Below are 25,177 nucleotides of genomic sequence, written 5' to 3' on the forward strand. Positions count from 1 at the left end.
GCTTCTCATTTTAAATAGTAAAGTTGTATACATAAACGAAAGCGGTGATATTACTGCACTAATACATTTAACATGTTTAAACAACAGAAAAATGTAGTTTATCTATTTATCTTATTAATTGTATTATATTTGTTATACGTTTACCTAACTTAATTAGGTAAACGCAGTGGCGCAGTGGGTATCGCTGTCACCTCATAGCAAGATGGTTGCATGTTCGAGCCTTGGCTGGGTCAGTTGACATTTCTGTTTGGAGTTTGCATGTTCTCCCTATGTTCGCGTGGGTTTCCTCTGGGTGCTCCAGTTTCTCCAAGTCCAAAGACATGCACTATAGGTGAATTGGGCAAGCTACAGTAAATTGTCTGTAGTGTATGTGTTTGAATGAGAATGTATGGGTGTTTCCCAGTGATGGGTTGCAGCTGGAAGGGCATCCGCTGCGTAAAAATTATGCTGGATAAGTTGGTGGTTCATTCCGCTGTGGCGACCCCTGATTAATAAAGGGACTAAGCCAAAAATGAATAAATGAATAACTGAATAATAATTTTAAAATTAAAATAAACTAACATTGTTTATTTTAGAGCATGTTCGTTTTTAACCATACATTCAAACACGAAATTATGTGATCATTTACTCCCCCTTTCACCTTTTTGAATTTTTTACACAAAATAATAAAAAATGCTGAAAACTTGTAACCATTGACTTCAACAGAATTTGTTTTTCTTATGGAAGTCAATGGTTACACACATCTAACATTGTTCAAAATATCTTATTTTGTGATTAACAGAAAAAGGAAACTCATACATGTTTGGAACCATTCGAGAGTGAGTAAATGGTGAGTAAATTTTCATTTTTGGGTGAACTGTTCCTTTAATACACCATTTATTTTCCACAATTAACACAGCACAATTTGAAAATAAAAAGTATTTATTTAAAGGGCCATTTAAATAACTATTTGTTTATCAAATGCAAATGGCTATATTTAACAATATTTAACACCTGGATGCTCGTGTAAGTACCTTTCTGCAGTGGTGGGCCATATTGGTGTGACGTTACAAGGGTTTTTGTTATGTGAGCACTGGACCACAGCCTCTCCGCTTACACTGAGCTGCGTTTAAGATGTTAACCGGTTACGTTACTAGAGAAGAGCTCCGCCAGCCAGTGTTTGCGCATCTCTCTGTTTCTCTCTGTCACCAACCGCATTAATTTCTAAAGAGGTGGAACACAAAACTCTTTCAGACTGTTCGGTTGCAGTGTCACAACCTGAGGCTGCGTCATGTTTATGAGAAGCATTTAACTCTCAACTCAGCACGTTCACAGCATGCGCTTGTTCTTATTCTGTATGCATGAAAGTCCCCGTGTACCCGCTATTTGGCTGAATAGGGGAGTCTTACAAAAACGTATCTGGGACATATTTGGCCCCCAACCAAAACAAAAGAAATAGAAAAATTGCAGTGTATTTTTAGGGATTTTAATATTTTTCATGCACTGTTTTTTTGGCATGATAATTAAGATGCATCCCACTATTTCAAAATTGTCATGGTTACACAATAAAATGCTGGGTTGTTTCAACCCACATTTTGGTAAAATATGGATCAACCTAATAAAAATGTATGGTTATTAAAAAATAATAACAGAGCAGTTGGTTTTGTTTTATTTACCCAATTGGGCTGAAAAAAAAAATCTGAAGTTTGAGCGAGTATGCATGATTATTTATTTATTTATTTATTTATTTATCTATTTATTTATTTATTTATTTATTTGTTTATTTATTTATTTGGTGCATGGATATTTTACATTTAAAATAAGAGCATTTATCATTATTAATTTTAATTTATTTATTTAATAGAATAAATATAATGAGGCCAAGTACTATTGCCTAATTGTAATCATGAAAGTGTTTGTATTATATGTATAATACATTATTATAATTATGATGATAATGATTAATGAATTATTATTATTATTATTTATAGATAATTTATAACAACAAATTTATATGGTTTATATTAAAATAAATGTTAATTTCAAGCCTTTTAAAAGTCGGAGGTCAAACAAATAATATTATCTGCATGGGACAAATTTGGCACCCAACCAAAACAATAGAAATTTAAAAAAAAATGCAGTCTAATTTTAGGGATTATAATAGTTTTCTTGCATTCTGGTTATGATTACACTATAAATGCTGAGTTGTTTCAACTCACATTTGGGTAAAATATGGATCAATCAAATAAAAATGTGTGGCTATTGAAAAAAATAATAACCCAGCAGTTGGCTTTGTTATATTTGCCCAATTATGGGCTGAAAAAAATGATTATTTATTTATTTATTTATTTATTTATTTATTTATTTATTTATTTATTTATTTATTTATTTAACATATTAACATGATGCTTGCATATTTAAAAACAGGATCACATTTATTTACTTATTTATTTATTTATTTTTAATATAATAAATTAAAGTGAGACCAAGTATTGCCTAATTGTAATCATGAAAGTGTTTGTATTATTTGTATATACATTATTATGATTATGATGATGATAATTATTATTATATATAATTTATAGCAACAAACTACCATAGTTTATAATAAAATAAATGTTCATTTGAAGCATTTTAAAAGTCAGAGGTCAGACAAATAATATAAAAAATTAAGAAGTATATAATAACTTTGTAATGGAACAATTTAGATATAACCAGGACATGTTATGACATTATGTGAACCTCTAAGACAGTGCAGAGTTCACATGAAGATTTACCTGTCCTCACCTATTCAGACCAGGCAAATGAGATTATTGCCTCATGAGAGAGAGAGAGAGAGAGAGAGAGAGAGAGAGAGAGAGAGAGAGAGAGAGAGAGAGAGAGAGAGAGAGAGAGAGAGAGAGAGAGAGAGAGAGAGAGAGAGAGAGAGAGAGAGAGAGAGAGAGATGGGTTGTGTGAGGTGGGCTGTACTTTAACTCGAGCTGTCATGCTACTTTCTATCGTTACTTGAGGACTAACCAACACCGTCCTGGATCCGATCTGCTCTTAAGCGTTTAAGGAGAATCAGAAGTAAAATTACCGGTTCTCCGGCGGTCCGTTGTCATCAGTGAAAAACACACATACCTACTGAAACTGATGGGATTCGTTGCGTGGGTCTGTCCAGGGAGACTCTGCTTGGATTTTAATCCGACATGGTGGGTTAGCGTTTGAGTGCAACGGAGACCGTCCGGTAAAATCCTGACAGAAGGAATGAATGATTCCCGCGCGGCGCGTGAGTGAAAAACGCTCGCGTAACTGTTGCTGTGAACGGCGGTCTGCGGGAACATGAGGAGAGGAATTAACTGAAATAAACTGCGTGAGTAAGCAATACTATGACCATTTAACCAATTGCTAATATGATTTTATGGTTTGAGAGCGTGTCTGAGTGTGCTTCAGTTGACGTTTCCTTCTTTTAATCTCATCAAAGTCCGTTTGAAAGAGACTGGATGAAAGATCTCTGTTGTACATTAAGCAAATACAGAAGCATTTGAAGAGCTCCAACCGAGACCACGTTTCTTTTATTTATTTATCACTCCTTTCCTCTTTAGATCTGGATCTGTATTCCATTGAATCCATCCTGGGGATAAACATGATCGATTCATTTCTCTGTGAAGTTTTTTTATTCATTCAAGTCATGTCTGGCATAGCCTAATGAAGTCAAATGCGACTGAACGTGATGTTAATTTAGAGCATTTTTGAGAGGTTTACTAGTCTATTTGATGGATTAAACTTTCCCGTTTCATTCACTTCCATCAGCCACATCGTTTAACCCATTTGTTTCCATTTTCTCATGGCACAGAATCTGCATCTGTAATGCTTTATTTATGCCAGTGGCGTGTAGTAGTGAGCTAATGTATATTGGCCTCTATATATTAGTGAATTTGTTAATATATAGTAATAATAGTTATATTTAGTATACAAATGTAAATTAATAAATATATCTAGTAATATATATTTGTGTGCGTGTGTGCGTGTGCGCGTATGTGTGTATGTTATATGTCATGTCTTTTGTCAACACTGCAGGTGTGTAGAAAAGTGCACCAGGAGCCATATCATTTCTGCTAGAAACCAGTTCACTTATAGCTTATTGCAGCTTTTTTGGATTGTGTCATTTTCATTTGACCAAAAAGTTATTACATTCGAGTGTGTGAGTTGTCTACTTTGCTACTTTGTAATTAGCCTGTCATTTTTAACAGCTTAGGTAGATTTTTGCAGCAGTTATCAACATCCTAGACAGGTATTTTCTTTCTAACTGCATGATCAGCCAATAATTGTGACACACATTTTTTTTTTTTGCTTTATTTCACTGTTAACCGCTGAAAAAAGAAATCGCAGTGTTTTTTTTTTATTGGGGGTTTTCTACACTGATGACTTTATTACATTAACGTTTCCCAGAATGTATCTGTTAAAAGCCTTGAATGAGTCAGTGATGTGCTGTTGGTGTAATGAATAGATCAGTGAGACTAGAGCTCAGTTGGCATCTGTGTTCAGCTGACACCATTGATATGGATAGAGTGCATGTGTCTGTATCTGTGTGTGTGTTGCGAGGAGGACTGGGGTGATCTCATGAGATAGCGTGCATGTTTCAGTCTAAAGTTTCAGCTGAAAGAAGCCTCGCTAGTTAGACATGATACAGTCATCCTGAATTTTATTAGGAGATTAGGTCTGAATGCTTTGTCGTATAAATGCAAGATAATTGAGGAGCTTTAAGATCAGTCAGAAGTTTCACGCACTGTGATCACATTTGTATCTCGTAATGATGAAATGCAGTGACATTGCGATTCCCCTTGGGCTTCTTATCCGAAATTCTCGTGCCGTGTCAGGGTGAAGACACAATTAATGCTGGATTTATCTTTTTAAACATCATTTGGTTGGTATAATCGTGTGTTGATGTCACCCAAGCCAGCCCCTAATACAATCAAACCAAACCTCCCAGTTGGAGCTCAAGCACTATTGTTCAATGTAGTTTTTGTGGTTAGCATGGTTGAGGTAGCTGGTTTGAGTTCTGTCCGGATCAGTTGGCATTTCTGTGTGGAGTTTGCATGTTCTCCCAGTGTTGGTGTGGGTTTCCTCCGGGTGCTCCAGTTTCCCCCACAGTCCAAAGACATGCGCTATAGGTGAATTGGGTAAAACTAAATTTCCATAGTATGTGTGAATGCGAGAGTGTATAGGTGTTTCCAAGTGGGTTGCAGCTGGAAGGGCATTCGCTGCGTAAAATATATGCTGGAATTGTTGGTGGTTCATTCCGCTGTGGTGACCCCTAATAAATAAGGGACTAAGCAGAAGAAAAATTAATTAATGGATGGATGTTAAATCATTCCATTATGCCGATTTGGTGCTCAAGAATTATTTTTTATTGTTATCAATTTTGGAAAATATATTCACAGCACAATATAAACAAACAACACATTTTGTGCAATGAATATACATTTCAAAAAGAGCAGCATTTGAGTAGTTATTTGTGGTAATGTTAAACTCTAAACAAACATATTACTAAGTTAATAACTAAACAAACTGTAATTACTGACCCCAAACAATAACCAATAGTTGTTGTTTTTTTGTAAAAATTTTCAATGATCATTTATTGTTTTGCCTAGGGATCAAGTCCCAAACTTTTCCATTGGTACCATCATGCTCTACTGTTTAAAATTCATTCATTCATTCATTCATTCATTCATTCATTCATTCATTCATTCATTCATTCAATTTTCGTTGGCGTAGTCCTTTATTAATCAGAGTACTGGGAAACACCCATACACACTCTTTCACACACATACACTATGGCCAATTTAGCTTATTCAATTCACCTATAGTGCATGACTTTGAACTGTGGGGGAAACTGGAGCACCCCGAGGAAACCCACGCGAACACAGGGAGAACATGAAAACTTCACACAGAAATGTCAACTGAACCAGCCGGGGCTCAAACCAGTGACCTTCTTGCTGTGAAGCGATTGTGCTACCCACTGTGACACTCCAACTGAAATTAATTAATTCATTCATTTTTTTTTCAGTTTAGTCCCTTTAATAATCAGGGGTCGCCACGCGGGATTAACCGGCAACTTATCCAGCACATGTTTTATGCAGCGGATGCCTTTCCAGCTGCAACTCATCACTGGGAAACACCCATACACACTCATTCACGCACATACACTATGGACAATTTAGCTTAGCCAAATCACCCATACCACATGTCTTTGGATCTGTGGGGGAAACGGTTGCAGCAGGAGAAAACCCACGGGGAGAACGTGCAAACTCCACACAGAAACGCCAACTGACCTAGCCGAGGCTCAAACAAGCGACCTTCTTGATGTGAGGCAATCGTGCTACCCACTGCGTCACTGTGCAGCCTAACTGAAATTCAATCAACAAAAAAATAATAATAATAATATAAATGTGTTCTTATTGACCTGCCAGTAAATAGTTGCACAAACCTAAAGTCTACAGCAAAACTATTCAGTTGGCAGCCTGCCAAACATCTTCATCTTACCAAGGGCACCCAGAGTAAGAGCAGGTTTCCCAAACACCTTGAATTTTGTAGTGCTAATTAGCGTCTCCACAAGGTGGCAACACTGGGCTAATGTTTAATTCGTTCATTTATTCATTTTTTTTCGGCTTAGTCCCTATTAATCAGGGGTCACAACAGCGGAATGAACCGTCAACTTATCCAGCATATGTCAGTGTTTCCTCTAGGATTTTTTCCAGCTGTGGCAGCAGACTCTGTTGGGCTTTTTACACAGATCTACCCACAACCTGTGGCGTTATTTCATTGACAAATGTTGTGAGCGCAATATTACAAGTCGAGATAACATTCATGTAATGTGTGCACGAGCATGTGTGAATCTCTGTGCTTGAGTGCAGATTTCCTCTGTTCGTGTACAAAACTTCTTGCTTGCCCTCAAATATACACTGCTCAAGTGCAGATTTTCTTGTGCGCTCTCAAATAAAAGTTGATTTAGTGCGTTAATGTAATCAGTATGTCTCCAACATTTCTTAGATTTGCTAGGAATATTGCATCCTGCAGTAAAGTGAAATGGCTATATACTCCAGCAAGATAAAGTCATTGTATGCAGAGCCATAGACCTTTATCTATAAATAAATGATAAATATGGAAACTGTGTTCGTCATAACTGAAAGCTACGTCGTGTTTTCTGGCTTCACGCGTCACGCACCTGTCAGTCAGTCAGTCAGCACGTCACCTTAAAGTGTTAAACAAATAACGCACTACTATGATTACAGAAAAGTTTGCCCTGTTATAATTCACTTACATTTTAATATGTTTTTGTGCGATTATCACCCGCTATTAAAAAAACGGCGGAATGTTTTGAATGAGAAGCTGTAATGTAGCTCTGGCGGGATGAATTTTGGTGTGGCGCCCCACCACGGAAGAGTGAATGTAGTAGAAATCATGTATGTTTTACGCAGCGAATGTGGGCAAGTGTTTCACAGTCAGAAAAAAATAACAATTGAAGAGGCAGCAAAACAACACAAAACTTTAGATACTGAAACAACAGACACCCACACTGACAGAGGGCAAACATTTGATACAATACCATGGTATTGATCATCACCTCTGGAGAGAAATAGTCCAGACACTGGAAAAAAGCCTGCACCTTATTTTATGCATGTGTCATGAACATACACATTAGAAGGTTTGTAAATACCTAAATCATCAACTTTACAAACATTTGCCATTGATACTTTGTAAAGAATTGCATCCATCGTGTGATTATTGGTCTTGTACAACCCTCTATGTGGTTTTTCCAATGGGAGGAGCATGTATGTTCATGACTCGTACCAAGTGGCTTATGAACTGTCATTTTAAACATGTCAAAATATTTAGGGAGCTGTCTGCTTAAATTGGTGAGGTGTGTGTGGTCAAATGAGCCAATCTGTCGATCTATCAGAAGTTGATCAGGACGTCTATCAGGATGATGAACTTGCTGAACAGTGAGTGTCTTGCATGACAGGGCCAGGAGATGATAGTTTACAAAGGAATAATGTTTATAATTCACACACATGGAGTGACCTGTGCAAATATTGATGACTAGTATTTTTATCAAAGGAATAGTTCACCTAAACATAAAAATGACCTCAGCATTTATTCTATGTCATCTGATTTTAAACCGTTTTTTCTTTTTTTTGTTGAACGTTAATACCCACTTACTTCCGTAGTAGGAAAAAAATTACTATATGAATTCAATAACGTGCCATTAACAAGCATATGTGAACATACAATCTTCAAACCATTTACTTAGAGTTTACTTTGTCCTGCATTAAGACTAACCATTAAAATGTATTTTCAGTATGTTTTAATGTAATCATGCATATTGTATTTTACAATAATTACAAGAGTAAGTAAATGTAACCTGTTTTTGGGGTACCTGTTCAGTTTGTACTGTAGGAATATTGAAATGTAAATGTATACAATACTGTGTTAATAAATAGATATTACTGCTGAACATTTATATAAAGTTGGCATTAAACTGTTAAAAAGTTCAGATTGTCCTGTTTTTTTTTCATATTTTGACGTACATCCAATTGAAACGCTCCTGAAATGAGGAAAAAATGTAGGCAATGCTTGATTTCGACCTTTGGGAACTGATTGGATCTGATTTTTATGCCAACTTCAAATGTAATTTCTTATTGTAAAGGGACAGTTCACAATGCTAAAAAGCTGTTTGCACCACAATCTCCCTTTACTTTATGCCTTATTTTGATGTGTCGATCAACTAGATTACTTAATATCAATAAACTATGATCCCCACTCATGAGAAAAGTCTTCTTTTTTTATTTTATTTTACTTTTTTTTTACCGAGAAAAGACAAATGGAAGAGATCGGGAGAGCATTGGCCCACCTGTGATTTTTAATTTGGCGATCTAGGCTCCAAATGAATGATACGGGCCAAAATGGACTGAAAAGTTACTCTCCAAGTCATTGAATCATGTACTAAAATGATAATTCTGTTGACTTACTCGAATGTTATACACTGATTAGATCGTTCACAGGTTTGGTTTTCAGGCTTGAGTTATTTGCAGTAAAGTCATTCACTCTAAAATGTTTTCCTCAGTTATTCATTGCTGAGTTTACACACAGCTGAGGTGATGCCTAATCTGCTTTGATACAATCTACATTGTAAAAGTGCCATAGAAATAAAGATGACTCGACTTCCATTGTTATTCAGTACGTTCACATGGAAACCAATACTCAGATTTTAATATGATTAAGACAATACTCTGATTAAGAGTCTACTATGTAAACAGCGATTTTCGATTAGCTTAATCCAATTAAAGTCAAAATCGAACTAAACAGAAATCGAATTAAGAGATGTGGAGTATTCCTATTTTAGTCACTTTATTGAAGTGCAGTACACACTATCACCCTTTTGTAGTATTTTTTGCTACATTCCGCAACAGGGCACACACACGGCAGTTGTCAGACGTATGACAACAAACAAATAAGAGTGGCTTCAAGCAAGAGAGCACATTTTTGGTGCGAGTGGGAAACGATGTCTATGCTGAGAATTCTGGAAATGGACATTATGAAGTGCCTTGACTTTGTCGGGGTGGCAAGAATGAATAGTTAGTTAATGAAATGGTAGAGGTGGCCTGTTGTTTGAGAACTTGTATCCGCTGTTGTCTGTTTGCAAGCAAAGTGTGAGAACGTAACTGCAGTTGAACTTGTTGCAAAATTAAAAACGAAACAGGCAAAATTACATATGGTACCATGATGAACATAAACCATTGTTGCGTGAAAAGAGGAAACTAGCATAGAATGGTGCTGTAATGACACTAATCAAACTATGTGATATCCCGGCAGGCACAGGATGTCAGCATGACGTCAGATTGACGTTGTACCCCGTCGTGGGGACGTTGCATTTTGTTTGAAAATGAAAATCAGGTTGACATCAGACCCCAACATCAGACTGATGTCAGTGTCCAACATCCAACCTAAAATCAACCAAATATAAGCGTCTAATGATGTTACAGCTTGACGTTGTGTGGACGTTACCACTATGATGTCTATCAGATGTAGGCCTATCGCGATAGCCAATATATTGACTTATCGCGTGATATATGAAAACGAGGGTGGTTAATTTCAGAGGTGCGATATATTGTCTATATTAACAAGCTAAGTTTTTTGTCACTTTCTGTGGAAGGCGGGGCTTACGCAGCATCTCCACACATTCTGCGCACACACACACACCCACAGACATAGTGTGTGCGAGAGAGAGAGAGAGCGGATATTGGAGGTGAAGAAGACAAGATGGGAACCAACTGACTCGTATTTAGAAACTACAGTCAGTTAGGATAAACAAGATGGACTTGGTTTTAAAGTCACGGTCTTCAGCTCCGGTATGGGAACATTTTGGCTTTAAGCTGAATGAGAAAGGAGAGTCCACTAACGTGAACGAGCCGATATGTCGAGCCGATATGTCGAATTTGTTGTAGAACATTGGCAATGAAAATAGGCAACACGACTAACTTTAAATCACATAACCACCCAGGCGTAGCGGACACAATGAGATCCAAAATTTTACATTCATTTTATTATTAATCACCTTTTTTTAAATGGTCTGTCTCTAAAAGTGAGGAGGAGGTTACCCACCCATTTTTTTAACATGGGAACAACAACCGCAGTTGTTACTGCAGAGGGGTCTTCCAGACAGTTAACTGTAACTGATGTATTTACCTGCCAGTGCAAATATAAACATGACAAAGTGAAATGACACACTCACACACACACTCACATGCTCGAAATACCAGCATTTAAAAAATATGCTGCTAACATTTAACGAACAGTCCTGTCTTGGAGTCTGCCTGATTATTAAAAAAATGGCGCCCGAGATGCATTGAAAGTCTACTTTTGACTTACACTTTTTTGTTTACATCTACTACTTATTATTACTTATTTGTTTTAAGATTTTATTTTCATGTTTCAGTTTCAAACCTAAATATTATAAATATTCTAAAAAATTAAAAATGTTCTTTGATACAGTGTACGTGAATTATTACACTATTATGTTGTAAAAATTTATTATTTTTATTAGTATTAGTTTTTTTTAATTATAAAGTGGCAATAATATAGTTTATCGCAATTATTTGGGTGCAATATATCACCCAGCAAAAAAATAGAGACCATGACAGCCCTAATCAGATGTTGGATTTTAGTTGCCACACCAAACGAATATCAGTATTTGACGTCAGTATGATGTTGATTTAAGATGTTGGCTCTGTGTTGGATTTTGGTTGCTTTCCAACACAACCAAATATTTGCAACCAAATATTTGACGTCGTTATTGAATGTCAAAATAACGTTGTCCTTAGACACTGGCTTGTCATTGAATTTTGGTCACCTGACGTCACGACCTAAATCTAACCTAATATTAACGTTTTAGAAGGTTGTGTGCCTGCTGGGATAAAATAGGAACATGAAAGAAACATTCAAAAAGCAACTCATGCAAAGACCTTAATCATATTATCGTCTTATTTAGAATAAGGTAAATAATTAGATTACTGATGTCCATGTAAATATTGCCATCGATTTTTTGCTGAGTCATTACACACAAATGTTTTTCATTAATGTTTTCTACCTGACAGAAAAAAACAACCATGTTACATTTTGAAGGGAAGTAATTCTGATCATGTTTATAAAAGTTTCTATGAATCGTGCAACTCTCTCAGGAGGTGGTCTGTTGCTCAGCCTGGTGTAAGTTTTATGAGTATCAAACCGCTGTAAGCAGCACTTCTGACCAGTGAAGCACAGAAAATGGGAAGCCGTACAATGACATGGTTTAAAGGGCCCTAAGGCAATTACACGGAGGTCAGAGTCTTAGACATCCACCTGACCTTCATTCGCCTTTTGTCGGAGCTGACCTCTGACCTTTTAATGCCCATAATACAGCTTTGGATGTCTTTGAACTGACCAGAGACCTTATGACTTACTAAGAAGGCAGAGGAGAAGGATGAAGCTTGTGTTGTGCCTTAAACAGCGAGGATTTCATTATGTGCCTCGAGGTTGTTTGAGCACCAGACTGTGTGGTATCTTAGGCTTAGGCATGACTGTATTCATATGCACTGTGGACACCTTAGAGAACACATTTCAGCATTAGCCGTGGGTAGTGATGCTTGAAATGATTTCCATTCACATGGCCACGCAGATGGAGATGGAGAGGGAGAAAAAGCTGTGAGGCAGAGAGAGAAAGAAAACAGCTGGAGAGAGACTAAGATGGACAGACGCGCTGGAATGGAAGGTAGCGTCTTGGGGCAGAGGGAACGATTTTTAAGTAGTACTTCAGCTAAAAATGAAAGTTCGGTCTTCATTTGCTTGCACTCGTGTTGGTACAAATCCCCACGACTTGTACAGGAACACAAAAGGAGGATTGTGCTGGTTGCTCTTTTCCATGCCATTAGTCCCCATGGGGACAGAGGCTTTCAGGCTTCAAAAAAGGATGCAGATGCATCACAGGAGTATCATAAAAGTGGTTCATGCTAAATAAAGTGGCAATAATTGACATAATGAGAGTGAATGGAAGTTTTATTTTTAACATGCTTGTCTGTGACACGGCACCGCAATTCTGTAGCACACCGCACTTGAACTGAATCAACACTGAACTGACTTGAGCTCAACATAATGGCACTATTGTCTTTTGAGATCTGCTTTACAACGTCATTTGAATGTCTCCCGTTTGATCTCTTTTTTTATAATTATAATACTGTGTTTCTTTTGGATTTCTGTCAGCCTGCTTTGATGCAATCTGTATTGTAAAAAGAACCAAATTAATAAAGTTGACTTGACACACGGACGATATTGGAAAAATCTAACATTGCGATATTTTTTTCATTCATTTATTCATTTTCTTTTCAGCTTAGTCTCTTTATTAATCAGCATTTTGTTGGCCGCCGACTAATCCAGCATATGTTTTACGCAGCGGATGCGGTTCCAGCTGCAACCCATCACTGCGAAACACCCATACACTCTCATTCACACACATACACTACGGCCAATTTAGTTTATTCAATTCACATATAGACCATTTCAATGTGGTCATAGGCCCATAAACATTTCCTGCTTGTTATCAAACTATTTCATAATGTAACAAGAGGCAATTCGATCATAACTTAATGTTAAAACAGCCATCATAACAATATTTATCAATATGTGTTTCTAGATTCTTGAAAGCTGTAGAAAATAAAAATGTAAAACAGGAAATATGCTGGCGCCATTGTTTTTGTTTACATCCCTCAGAATGGTCTATAGTGCATGTCTTTGGACTTTTGGGGGAAACCATGCGAACATGGGGAGAACATGCAAACTCCACACAGAAATGACAACTGACCCAGCTGAGGCTCGAACCAGCGACCTTCTTGCTTTGAGGCTACAGCATCACCCACTGTGAAATTGTGATTATGAATACAATTTCAACAGATGACTTAATATCTCTATTTGGAAAGAATGGATAATGTTAGATTGATTGGGATGATTCTGCAGTGGGAGTGCATGACAGAGTGCCTTAGTTTTCTTATTTTACCACTATCCCCTAAAATTAACTAAAATTTATTAATTATAAACAAACATCCTTCGAGAGAGAGAAGAGAGAGAGAGAGAAAACAGAATAAAAATAAAATGAAAAATGAAAATAAATAAATAATTGAGCAAAAGAGTAAAAAAAAAATAAAAAAAAGGAAAAGAAAAGAAAAAAAAAGGAAAAATATATTGAAAGGTTGGCATTAGGGAGTCAATATTTCCTTCTTCCAATTATTTACTGTGTAATAGAGCTGATATCAACTAAGCAGGGTAAGTCTTTGATGTTTCCATAAAATTTAATAAACAATCTATAAACTTTTTGGGGTCCCCCAATATATTTCCATTTCCATCCACCTATTTTATCCCCCGGCAAATATCAAATATATTTATTGGATATTGTTTAGAACAAAATGTTTTTAAAAAAAAATATACAAACTTATTCTGAAACTAAAACATCAGGAATCAAACAAATGATTTAAAAAGTGAAAACAAACAAATAAATAAATAAAAAATAAATTACATAAATTAAAATAATAACAATACGTAATAATATTAAAATAATAACAATACGTAATAATATTAAAATAATAACATTACGTAATAATATTAAAATAATAACAATACGTAATAATATTAAAATAATAACAATACGTAATAATAAAAAACAGCCTTCAAACGCCACGTGTTCATTGCGTGTCAGCATTTGTCCACTGAGGCGCAAGTCGTTTATTAAATGAAGAAAAGATTCACGCAGCTTCTCCTCCTGCAGCAAATTCTGTTTTTACTGTTGATATCTGGCACTAGATAATCAGGAAGTGATGCTTTTGTTCTCTTCAACTCATTGGATGGAAACGCTGCTTTGTTCGCACGTGTTTTATGCGATATTCCAGCTTTGCACATACATTTAATTTGCATGTTTGGATGGAAACATTGCTTTTGAATAATACTTATTTCAGTTACTTATTTGTAGCAGTGTTTTATTAAAAGAAGGGAATAGATTAGTATGTTTTTGGAACTGAAAGTGATTTCACTCTAGGTTCAATTGCCTGGTTTGAATTATTTGATTGATCCAGTGTCACTGCCCCGTCATGTTGAAACCGATTTTTTTTTTTTGTCATCAAAGCAGCAGCTGTTTACACATCAAATATAGGGAATGACTAAGCAGAAAACAGCAAATATAAATGGTTCAGTTTTGTGCACTAGAGCAGTGTTTCCCATTCCTGTTCCTGGAGGCACACCAACAGTACATATTTTGGATGTCTCCCTTATCTGACCCATTCATTTCAGGTTTTGAAGTCTCTTCTAATGTTCTGCTGAGTTGATTCAGGTGTGTTTGATTAGGAAGAGGTTGAAAATGTGTACTGTTGGTGTGCCTTCAGGAACAGGGATGGGAAACACTGTACTAGAGTATACTCAGCAACTCTGCAGTCAATTTCTCCAAGCAGAAATGAGATGTAAAATTCTGTCTGCACACTTGCAGCACATCAGTCACAGTTGTCAGAAAAGCAAGTGAGTAAACACATAAATACAGTTTGACAAACTCATATGTCTCCAGTAGACACATTCATGATTTAGTATGATGAACTGTACCTGGTTTTTTTTGTTTGTTTGTTTTTAGGTTGACTCAGGTATGTTTTGTTCATGTCTTTCTTATAGGCACACCAACATGTCGCATTTTTGACCTTCATAATTTACCCATGATCTTCTTAGTAGGCATGGGCCGGTAAGATTCTGATGGTATGATAACCTTGGATAAAAATATCAGTTTCATGGTATTGTGATTACTGCTTTAAAATATATACTTTTTAAATGTCTGGGTAAAAACTAAAACTTTTTCCCCGTTGAACACAACATATTTTATTTTGAGAAACATTTAAAATATTTTAGAACTGTCAGGCTAAATAATTCAATAATTGACTTCTGCTGTCTTCATTAGTTTCAAAAACACAGATTTCTTTACAATTTAAAATTGCATCTTTGGAGATCTTTTCTGCTGCAGATACTGTTGTCCTAAAAAAAACCCCTACAAAATATGTACACATACCATAGAAACGATATAGCAAAAAAAAATTGTGGTTTTAAAACCTTAACTTTTCCAAACCACGGTATACCTTTATCATTATCATCCCATGGCTGCTTCTTAGTAGCTCCAAGATCAGAAATATATCAGTCAGATAGGAAAGATGTTCAACATGGACACTTTTTGTGTTCTTCCAGCAACAGGGACAAATTTACTTTGTTATCCTAACTGTAATAGAATCAAACTCTTACATAAATTGATCCCAAGTGCTAGAAAGCCCCTTCAGGGGACTTTGTATGACACTGTTTTCAACATAAAACTTTAAACTTGGGGTTTTGAGGGATAAAATTCTTTAACCTAAAATTATTAATTTTAACCTAAAAATACTTGTAGAGACTGGTCTTGCCAAGTTACTTTGGAAGAACGAACTCGGGAGACCGCAAGAACAGAGAACACGTCCTGTGAGAAATGAGATGCTGCGTTCTACCTGGTTCTTCCTGATGGTCACTTGTGCTTCACGCATTTTTTAATGGAAAATTTTTTAGACATTACAGCATTCATACAACGATTTATTGCTTTACCCATTTTCAATATATATATACTATGCATAAAGACTTTATAAATATTTGTTGCACAATACAAATGAAACTAATTTGAACAAATAATCTGCAAATAAACACCCTCAATGTGTTTATGTCTTTATAAAGATTTTCATGGTAATGTTTCTTTCACTGTCTCATTTAGGGAAATTTCATAGATAAATAAGTTCTATCTCTGATCTTTAATTATAAATCTATATAAAATGCTGCGTTTCCCACCTCCTTCATTCAGCCGCAATGACTTCTGGGACTTCTTAAGCGAGTTTTGAACACATCCGGGAAGTTTCAAGCATCCTCTGTTCTTATGGTCTTGAGTTTTGGTACTGAACTTTGGCAGTTGATGATGACATTATGCAGTTTATGAGGACATAGGATCGCTGAAGAATGCATATTGAGGAACAGCCATGGAAAATGTGCAGAGCTGATGGTCCTCCAGGAACATGGTTGAGAAACACTGATCTATAGATATGCAACAGCACTAGAAAATAGTGGTGACTAGCTAGTCAAATTTTCCAGTAGTTCTTTCATTCATTCATTCATTTTCCTTCGGCTTTGTCTCTTATTTGTCAGGGGTTGCCACAGCGGAATAAAGCGCCAACTATTCCAGCAAATGTTTTACACAGCGGATGCCATTCCAGCCACAACCCAGTACTGGGAAACACTCATTCACCCTCACACTCATACAATACGGGCAATTTTGTTTATCCAATTCACCTATAGCGCATGTCTTTGGACTGTGGGATAAACCGGAGCACCCGGGGGAAATCCACATGGACACGGGGAGGACATGCAAACTCCACACAAAAATGCCAACTGGCCCAGTCGGGACTCAAACCAATGACCTTATTGCTGTGAGGCGCCAGTGCTATCCACTTAGCCACCGTGCCACCCTTCCAGCAGTTATTTTAGTTAAGGAGTTTATAATGTTGTTCAGTTTAGAAAACTTACAGCAAACACACGCAACATAAAATGCCAACATACGCTTCACTGCTCATATAAAACAGATCATTTGAGTCTGAATCCACCACTTTATCTGATCAAAACTTAATTTGAAATCAGTTCAGTCAGATTGATGAGGAGATTTGCATGAAGAACCAGCCTTGAACCAATGATCCAATTATCAACTTTTAAAGTGAAGATATAGCTAGTGAGATGAACTCCAGAATCATATCAGTCAGGTCAGTTCTTGATTGAAACCTTCAGATCGTATTTGCTGATTCATGCAAAGTTCTGAATCAAAAGAATGATTCATAAATCATACTTTTTTCATGAATGAGCCAAGGAGAGCTAAGGTAGTTTGAGTTTGGTTTGTTTATTTATTATGTTACATTTGCATTTAGACATTCGGTAAATGCTTTCATCCAAAGCAATTTTCTGTACATTGCATTCAGTGTACAGGTTTTATCAATTCATGGATTCCCCGGGCTTCAAACATTGCTAGCAGCATGCAGTACTGTTTGAGCTACAAGAACGAATGTATGGTTTCAGAAGATTTGGACTCGTATGGACCACTTTCATGGTTCTTTATGGTGGCTTTGCATCCTTTTTGAAGCTTTAACGCCTCAGTCCCCCACTTACTTTCTGTTGCCTGGAAGACAAGAAAGTAATTTGAGTTTGGAACAACACAAGGGAAATTTGAAAAGAAAAGTTAAAGGTGGAGCAGGCTTTTTTCTTCCCTTAACCCTTCCTCCTTAAGCCGCGGTCACACTAGAGTTTGGGCAGTTGAAATTCTGTCGAAAAGTGGCAGGACTAAACAAAATGATTGGGCATTAAAAAACATTACAAGGGCATTACGGAGTGATTGCTCCGTATTTTTAATTTCAGTACATAGAGTAGGGATGTAACGATTCACCTGACTCATGATTCGATATGATTCACGATGCTAATCTCACGATTCACAATTCAGTCATGATTTTTTAACAAAATTATTTGAGAAAAATTTAAGTTGAAAAAGGGCCCTTTCATTTTTTTCTCAAATACTACAGTTTTTTTTTTTTACAAAACCTTTTCTGCAATTACTAAATTGGAATTTTAAAACAAAATCCAAATAAAAAGGTGAATAATATAAACTAAAGAAGACTCTTTAATGCAAACAAACTAAAACTGTGACTGTGCTGAGATTTTACATTCTTAAAAGAAATAACTGCGATCTGAAAAGATCTTTGCATATTTACAATATCACCTGCTGATGAAAAAAGCCTTTCACTGGGGATTGAGATGACTGGTGACTTAATTATTGTGCTAAAATTATTTGATTTCATTATTAAATACGTTTTATATAAAATGATTGGTAATAGCATTTCCCGTTTTCTATTATTGATTATTTTGGACTCGGTGCAAAAAGATCGATGTGTTTCAACAGACTAAGAGTGTTTTTACTATATTTTACTTTTTTGTTTGTTTATTTTAATGGATAAAATCAATAGATGAATAGTAGTGAGTCCAATTAAAAGCAGCAGCTTTTTTTGTCATCTTGTCCTGTACAGGTTCATTTATTAAAGAAAAAGCGTGTGTGTTTAAAAAAAAAAAAAGAAAAAAAAAATTATATATATATATATATATATATATATATATATATATATATATATATATATATATATATATATATATATATATATGTATATGTTTATGTACAGTTGAAGTCAGAATCATTAGCCCCCCTGTTTATTTTTTCCCTCAATCTCTGTTTAGTGTAGAGAAGATTTTTTCAACACATCTTAAATAACTGATTTATTTTTTTCTTTGCCATGATGACAGTAAATAATATTTTACTAGAGAATTTTCAAAACACTTTTATACAGCCTAAAGTGACATTTAAAGGCTTAACTAGGTATATTTGACCTTAAAATGGTTCATAAAAAATAATAAATAAAAATAAAACAAATAAGACTTTCTCCAGAAGAAAAAATATTATCAGACATACTGTGAAAATTTCTTTGCTCTGTTAAACATCACTTGGGAAATATTTAAAAAAGAAAAAAAAATCAAAGGGGGGCTAATAATTCTGACTTCAACTGTGTTTCATTTTTTTATTATAAAATGCTGTAGAAAAATAAGATAATAATAGTATAAGCAAAATACATGTTTTGCTAATAAATAAAGGTTTAGAATAAGCATTTTCTTTAGACAATCAGATTAAGAAAAAATGTCAGACGTGGTCCTTCAAAAAATTTCGGAGAAGTAAGTGGGCCCGAAGTGAAAAAGGTTGAGAACCCTCTGATCTAGAGTGAATGATGTGGTGCTTTGTGTTTGTTGTGAACTCAGCATTATAATAAAAGTTCATGCTGCATTATATCGTATGTTGACTATAAACTACACCTCCCATAATGCAGGTTTGTTTTGAGACCCAGCTCTAAATTATTTGCAGGTCCATAGTTCTGCTTCTATCAAATGTGACAAAGTTTTGTAGAAAAATAATGACTGTCTGATGATATTTGTCTTTGTTATTTACTTTGACAGGCGTAATGTTGGTTCTTCACCTGATAAATGGATTTGTGTTAAAATAACCCAAAGAAGTAACATCTATTTTACATTTAAACAAATACATGTATTTATTTGTTACTTTAATTTGTTACAATAAAATAAAGACACATGTATAAACATATGTTAACATGTTAAATATTTGTGTCATTTCAATTCAAGTTTATTTGAAGAGCGCTTTCTATATATTGCATTACAATCAAATTCAGATAAATGAAGGTTACCTAGAACCCCCCCCCTACATGACACATTAACCTCACCCCTGGTTTTCTCTTTGTAAACCGGTCACTTTCACTTTTGGGTTCAGGCCGACGTGATTGTCATTTGGCTAGAGCAACAGTTCAGCTTGCTCTGGCCCTGCCCACTGCAAGAGGGTCGCTGGTTCAAGTCCCGGCTGGGTCAGTTGGCATTTTAGTGTGGAGTTTGCATGTTCTCTCTGTGTTCGCCTGGGTTTCCTCTGGTTGCTCCAGTTTTTTTCTAAATTAATGCTAACGTTTATTTAATGTATTTAACCATATTTCAATGACATTATCGATACTGTAAAAGGTACCTTTTGAAATTGAAAATAGTTGCATCAATTTATCACCTGAAGTTTTCAGTGGCTGAACAACACTTCTGTGCATATAGCCTATAAAAGAACACAATCAACATAAGCTTTGCATGGCTAAACTATTTTTAAAACGTACCTTTTTAAAAGTATTTCAGCCATGGTGTCATCCTTCAGACCGCGGTTTTGAACTGCATATTCCCTCCAGCGTGCAAAAGCAACTTTCCGCATCCAGTATGTAATTTATAAACGAAAACTTAAGTTGGCATGTGGTGTGAACCATATGCTCTTGTGGGCCACATAAAACGATATGGCGAGCCAGATTTGGCCCACAGGCCTTGAATTTGACACATGTGCTATAAAAGAAGCAGTACAGGTTACTGCCACAGAATAGGTGTAGACATTCAGGGCTTTCGGCTGCTGTGCCAACTGTATAAATATAACTCCCCTCTTCCATGAACATGGTCTCTGATGTGTGAAGGCCAGGCTGGATTTCTCCAGCATGCATCTTTACCTCAGTCAGCCTCTCTCAGCTGTCTGATTCATCTCTAATCAGCTTCTGCCCACTGGGAGTCCCCCGGGATGACAGCAGCAGGGGAGACGGCAAAAGCCAGAGGTTTACAGCGCCGACAGAAAGGGAGCAGTTGGAGAGGTCGGGAATCTAGACTCCAGGGCAGAAAAAGAGTGCTAATGTATTTGGTTGAGATGCCTTAGTTTGCAGAGCCAGACAGGGGTTAAGAGAGCTGTTTAGAAGCAAACTGAAGAGTTTGGAGGAACCAGATGAGTGTATAATGGTGTAGACACTAGAGCGGCTACAGAGAATGGCTGAAACCAGACATGAGGCCAAGGGGGCGAGAGAGGGAGACGGCTGATGTTTGGGCAGATGGGATAATCTCAGGTACAGATGCTGCATGGATTGCTTCAGTCGAACCGTTTGCAGGATGTCAGATGGTCTGCCAATGGCTCTTTATACGCTCAATGTGTTTGTTAGATAAATTAATTTGATTCATTTCCATATATTCTATTTATATATGTATACTTTTAAAGAAACCTTTAATGTTATAAATGTATGTGCTTCATGGTATAATCACATGCTCAGATGTAGTTTTCAATTAGTTGAATGGTAGGAATGTGCCAGTTGCAGAAATATTGTGCTGACAGTTGAATAGTAATAATAATAATAATAATAATAATAATAATAATTCCTTACATTTATATAGCACTTTTCTGGGAACTCAAAGCGCTTTACACATACACAATCTCCTCATCCACCACCAGTGTGCAGCATCCACCTGGATGACGCGACGGCAGCCATTTTGCACCAGAACGCACACCACACACCAGCTACAAATGTCATATCTATAATGCTTGAATCGCTGATATATTCGGCTTAGTTCCTTTATTAATCCGGGGTCGCCACAGCGGAATGAATCGTCAACTTATCTAGCATTTGTTTTACGCAGTGGATGCCCTTCCAGCTGCAACCCATCACTGGGAAACACACATGCACTACAGACAATTTAGTCTACCCAATTCACCTATACCACATGTCTTTGGAGGAAACCCACACGAACACGGGGAGAACATGCAAACTCCGCACAAAAATGCCAACTGGCCCAGCCGAGGCTCGAACCAGAGACCTTCTTGCTGTGAGGCAAACTTGCTACCCACTGCGCCTTATATGATCAATACAATTCTACCAAACAAACTGTTTAGACCAATGATTAAAGACAATGCTTTTGCCTTTTGAGCAACCAGAATGGTGTTTTTTTTCTGTGTTGTTTCCTTTGAATCTTGGAATAATTTTGAATCTTCACAGGGTTAAACACCAGCAGTGATGTCTGAGGCTGTTTCTAGATGGTCATGACTAAAATAAAGAGAATTTGTGCTCTGGGATGTGTCAGTATTGATGAGCAATTCCATGCAAATGTCAACCTTGTCATGAAAAAAAGTTTTCAGCAAAATAGAGAAACCATTTCTACATTTGTGTGTAAGCAAGTATTTTACAGTACTTTAAAAATACTCATGAATGTATCTGTCAGTGTTTCAAACTATTTTATTTAATTTGCCAAAATCACACAAGTGGCAATTTCACAGCTGTCACATCCATAACGGAAAAGCCTCGCATCCATAACAACACTTTTTCTTCATGAGTGCAAAAATATCAAATAAAACAAAATCAATCATTATAGTGAGCCGACTCGTATCTGTTTGATTAGCTTTGCTTCTTTTGGGTTGTGCAGTTTAATTGACAGAATTTCTACAAAGTATGTTGTATACTGTCAGCTTTTTTTTTGTCACATCCTTAACGCATGTTTACTTTCCTCATTTAAAGTATAAAAAATGTTTACAGATTGATATTTTTCTGATCCTATAACTTGGTTACTGTGGTTAGTTGTTTTGGAAAATATAAACAGATGTGTCAATATAATGTTATCGTATACTTTCTATGTGAATTTATGTTTTGCGTTTTTACTGCAAATGTCACATCCATAATGCTGGAAGCACTGGTATATATTTTTATAAAGGTTGAAGCAAGAATTTTGACTGGGTCAAAAAAGAGGGATCATATTTCTCCTGTTTTATCATCCCTCCATTGACTTCCTGTAGAACTTAGGGTTGATTTATTTGCTGCACCATAAATAGTCTCAGCATCGATATCCCAATGTGCACATCTGCAATAGTCCATCGAAAGATCTGCAATGTTGAGTCTGAATTAAAGTTGACCAGGAGCTACAGAATGTACTGCTAGGTTTAACTATAACAGAGTGAAAGTTTTATAATTTACATTTGTTTTAAGGTTTGTGTCTGAGCATTTTAAGAGAGTTTAAAACATTCGATATGTAATTGACATTGTATTGGATTATTTATATGGGAAAACATGTTTTTCTTACTTAGAATTTTTGTCTAGTTTATAGTCCAAATATCCGCATTTCAGATAGGGTTGGGCAATGTCGACCAATTTGGCATCTTACAATGTGAAACATTGCGTTGGACGGTGGCATCATCGTCATAGGCGGCGGTGAATTAATTATTTGTGAATAATTAATTAATTTATAACAAAATAATTATTTGTAGCCTACTGTTTCTACTACCTGACCCACATGGTCTTAGTTTTACCCATAACCAAATTATAAATAAATTAAGATAAGTTACACACAAATTACCACCTGTCAATCACTTTCCGCAGGACTCTGGCATGAATAGGCTGAGTGATTTGTGTTGTTATAATGGCGTCGACAAACTTGGTTGGTAAAAAATTAATAAAATTACTAAGTACAAGCATAAAAGCGAAAGATTAAAGCAGTGTACTGACCTGCAGACTGCCTGGACCCGCTGTCTCGAGCCCACGACAGTGCGTGTGTATGTGTATGTGTGTGGTCATGTGAAGTGCGTTTACAGTGGGTGAAAGCCCTCTGAGGGCTGTTTCAAAAATGCTAGGTGAAACGTCAGGGTGGATGTGGATCGTTTTGTTCTAAAATGCCGTTTAAAAACTAAGATGTATTAGTGTAAATGGGGCCTAAGTGTGTATTTTTCATGAGTGGATTTGCGATGGGGGCGGGGTGGAGGATCGCGATGCCGGCTCAGCATAGTGGTGTCTATCGGCCATTTCAAAGTGAAAACATGGTTATTTTACTTACCCCACTGGCAGATAATTTAGCTTGTTTTAAGGGGAAAACTCTTAACTTGAACTTAAATAAAGCCTCACCTACTAGTAGAGGAGCCCATCATTGATCTCTATAGACTGACGTTTCTCCAGGAGAGAAGCTCGGGCCAGACATTTGTTTTTGCAAGTTTTTTGTGGTCAACAAACACACTGGAATCTCACTGAATACTTGCTTCACAGACATAAGAAATATATTTGAAATCTGTACTTTTAAATGAACCAACTAAACTTGAAAACAAACGTTTTTTGGTTTTGTAATCTGTATGAAATGAATGCGAGGTGTAGTCCGTACTGTCAAACACACATCACATGACAGCAGCTACTCAAATGCCCACAAACTTGTAAACAAAGACTTGCTGTCATTTCTGGAGGAGATTGGCCATCAAGACCAAGTTGTCAATTACTTCAGAAGAGCAGCGTGATCTGATGATTTCTATGCAGAGGATGATAATGTGTAGAATGGCTATAAAGGAGGTTGGTTTCGCGATCTCGTTCCGATCGAAAAAATGCAGATTTTGTTTGATTCGACTGTTTAGAAATGAAACATATGAGACAGTTGTTGTTTAATTTTATTGTTGATTTTAAATATGCAATCACAAACTTGGCAAACAATTTTGAAGAATTTAATGTTTCCCCATTCAGACAGAATGCCAGAGTGTACTGGCCTAGAGGTGTTTCAAAGATGGCCGCCGAGTGAAATGACTTGCTCTAAAGGGAGTTTGGAATAAAACTGACAAAACGTAAAACAGTTGTTTTCTCATGAGATCAGGCTCATATTTAAGTTTGGAGTAAAAAAAATATTGCTCATAATTATGAGATTTTAATTACATTATGATATTTTAATTACATAATATTGATTTCATAACTTTTCTTTAAATATTGCTACACGTTGTTAGCATAAATCCTTTTAACCATGTAGAGAAAATGTGAGATCACCGACAGCGCTGATGTGTACCTTTTCTTATTTTTAACCATTTTTTCTTACATGACATTTAAAAACACTTAGTTTTATGTTCTTTACATGACTCATATGCTCCACTCTTCAGCCAGATATAAAAGCTGCTTTTGGTAAATGAAGATTTGACACATTCTTGTAGTGTCAAAAACTGAAAAGACCTTTTTTTTTATGTACGTCACAAGTTAACTCTGGGTAAATGCAGTTGTTGATCTCTGAAAATGACAGGATGAACTCAGTTTAGTCTGTTTAATTATGAAAAAGGAATTGTTCCTATTTGTAAGCTGTTTTATTCTTTTGTTTTGATGCTTAAAAACTTCTGAACAATAATTCACTTTAAAACACTTAAAATGAATCAGATATT

At 36.1% G+C, this 25,177-nt stretch overlaps 1 protein-coding gene across 1 annotated transcript in view; it reads left to right on the forward strand.

Annotated features, from left to right (window-relative positions):
- The first annotated feature begins 3,000 nt into the window (after positions 1-3,000).
- pcdh15a (protocadherin-related 15a) overlaps positions 3,001-25,177 on the forward strand; it is a 412,430-nt gene continuing 390,253 nt past the window's right edge. The window contains exon 1 of the mRNA XM_056471438.1: positions 3,001-3,334. The gene's annotated coding sequence lies outside the window, so the exon portion shown is untranslated. The remainder of the gene's footprint in view (positions 3,335-25,177) is intronic.

The sequence above is a fragment of the Danio aesculapii genome, chromosome 13 (genome assembly GCF_903798145.1).
Source record: "Danio aesculapii chromosome 13, fDanAes4.1, whole genome shotgun sequence".
NCBI classification, from domain to species: Eukaryota; Metazoa; Chordata; class Actinopteri; order Cypriniformes; family Danionidae; genus Danio; species Danio aesculapii.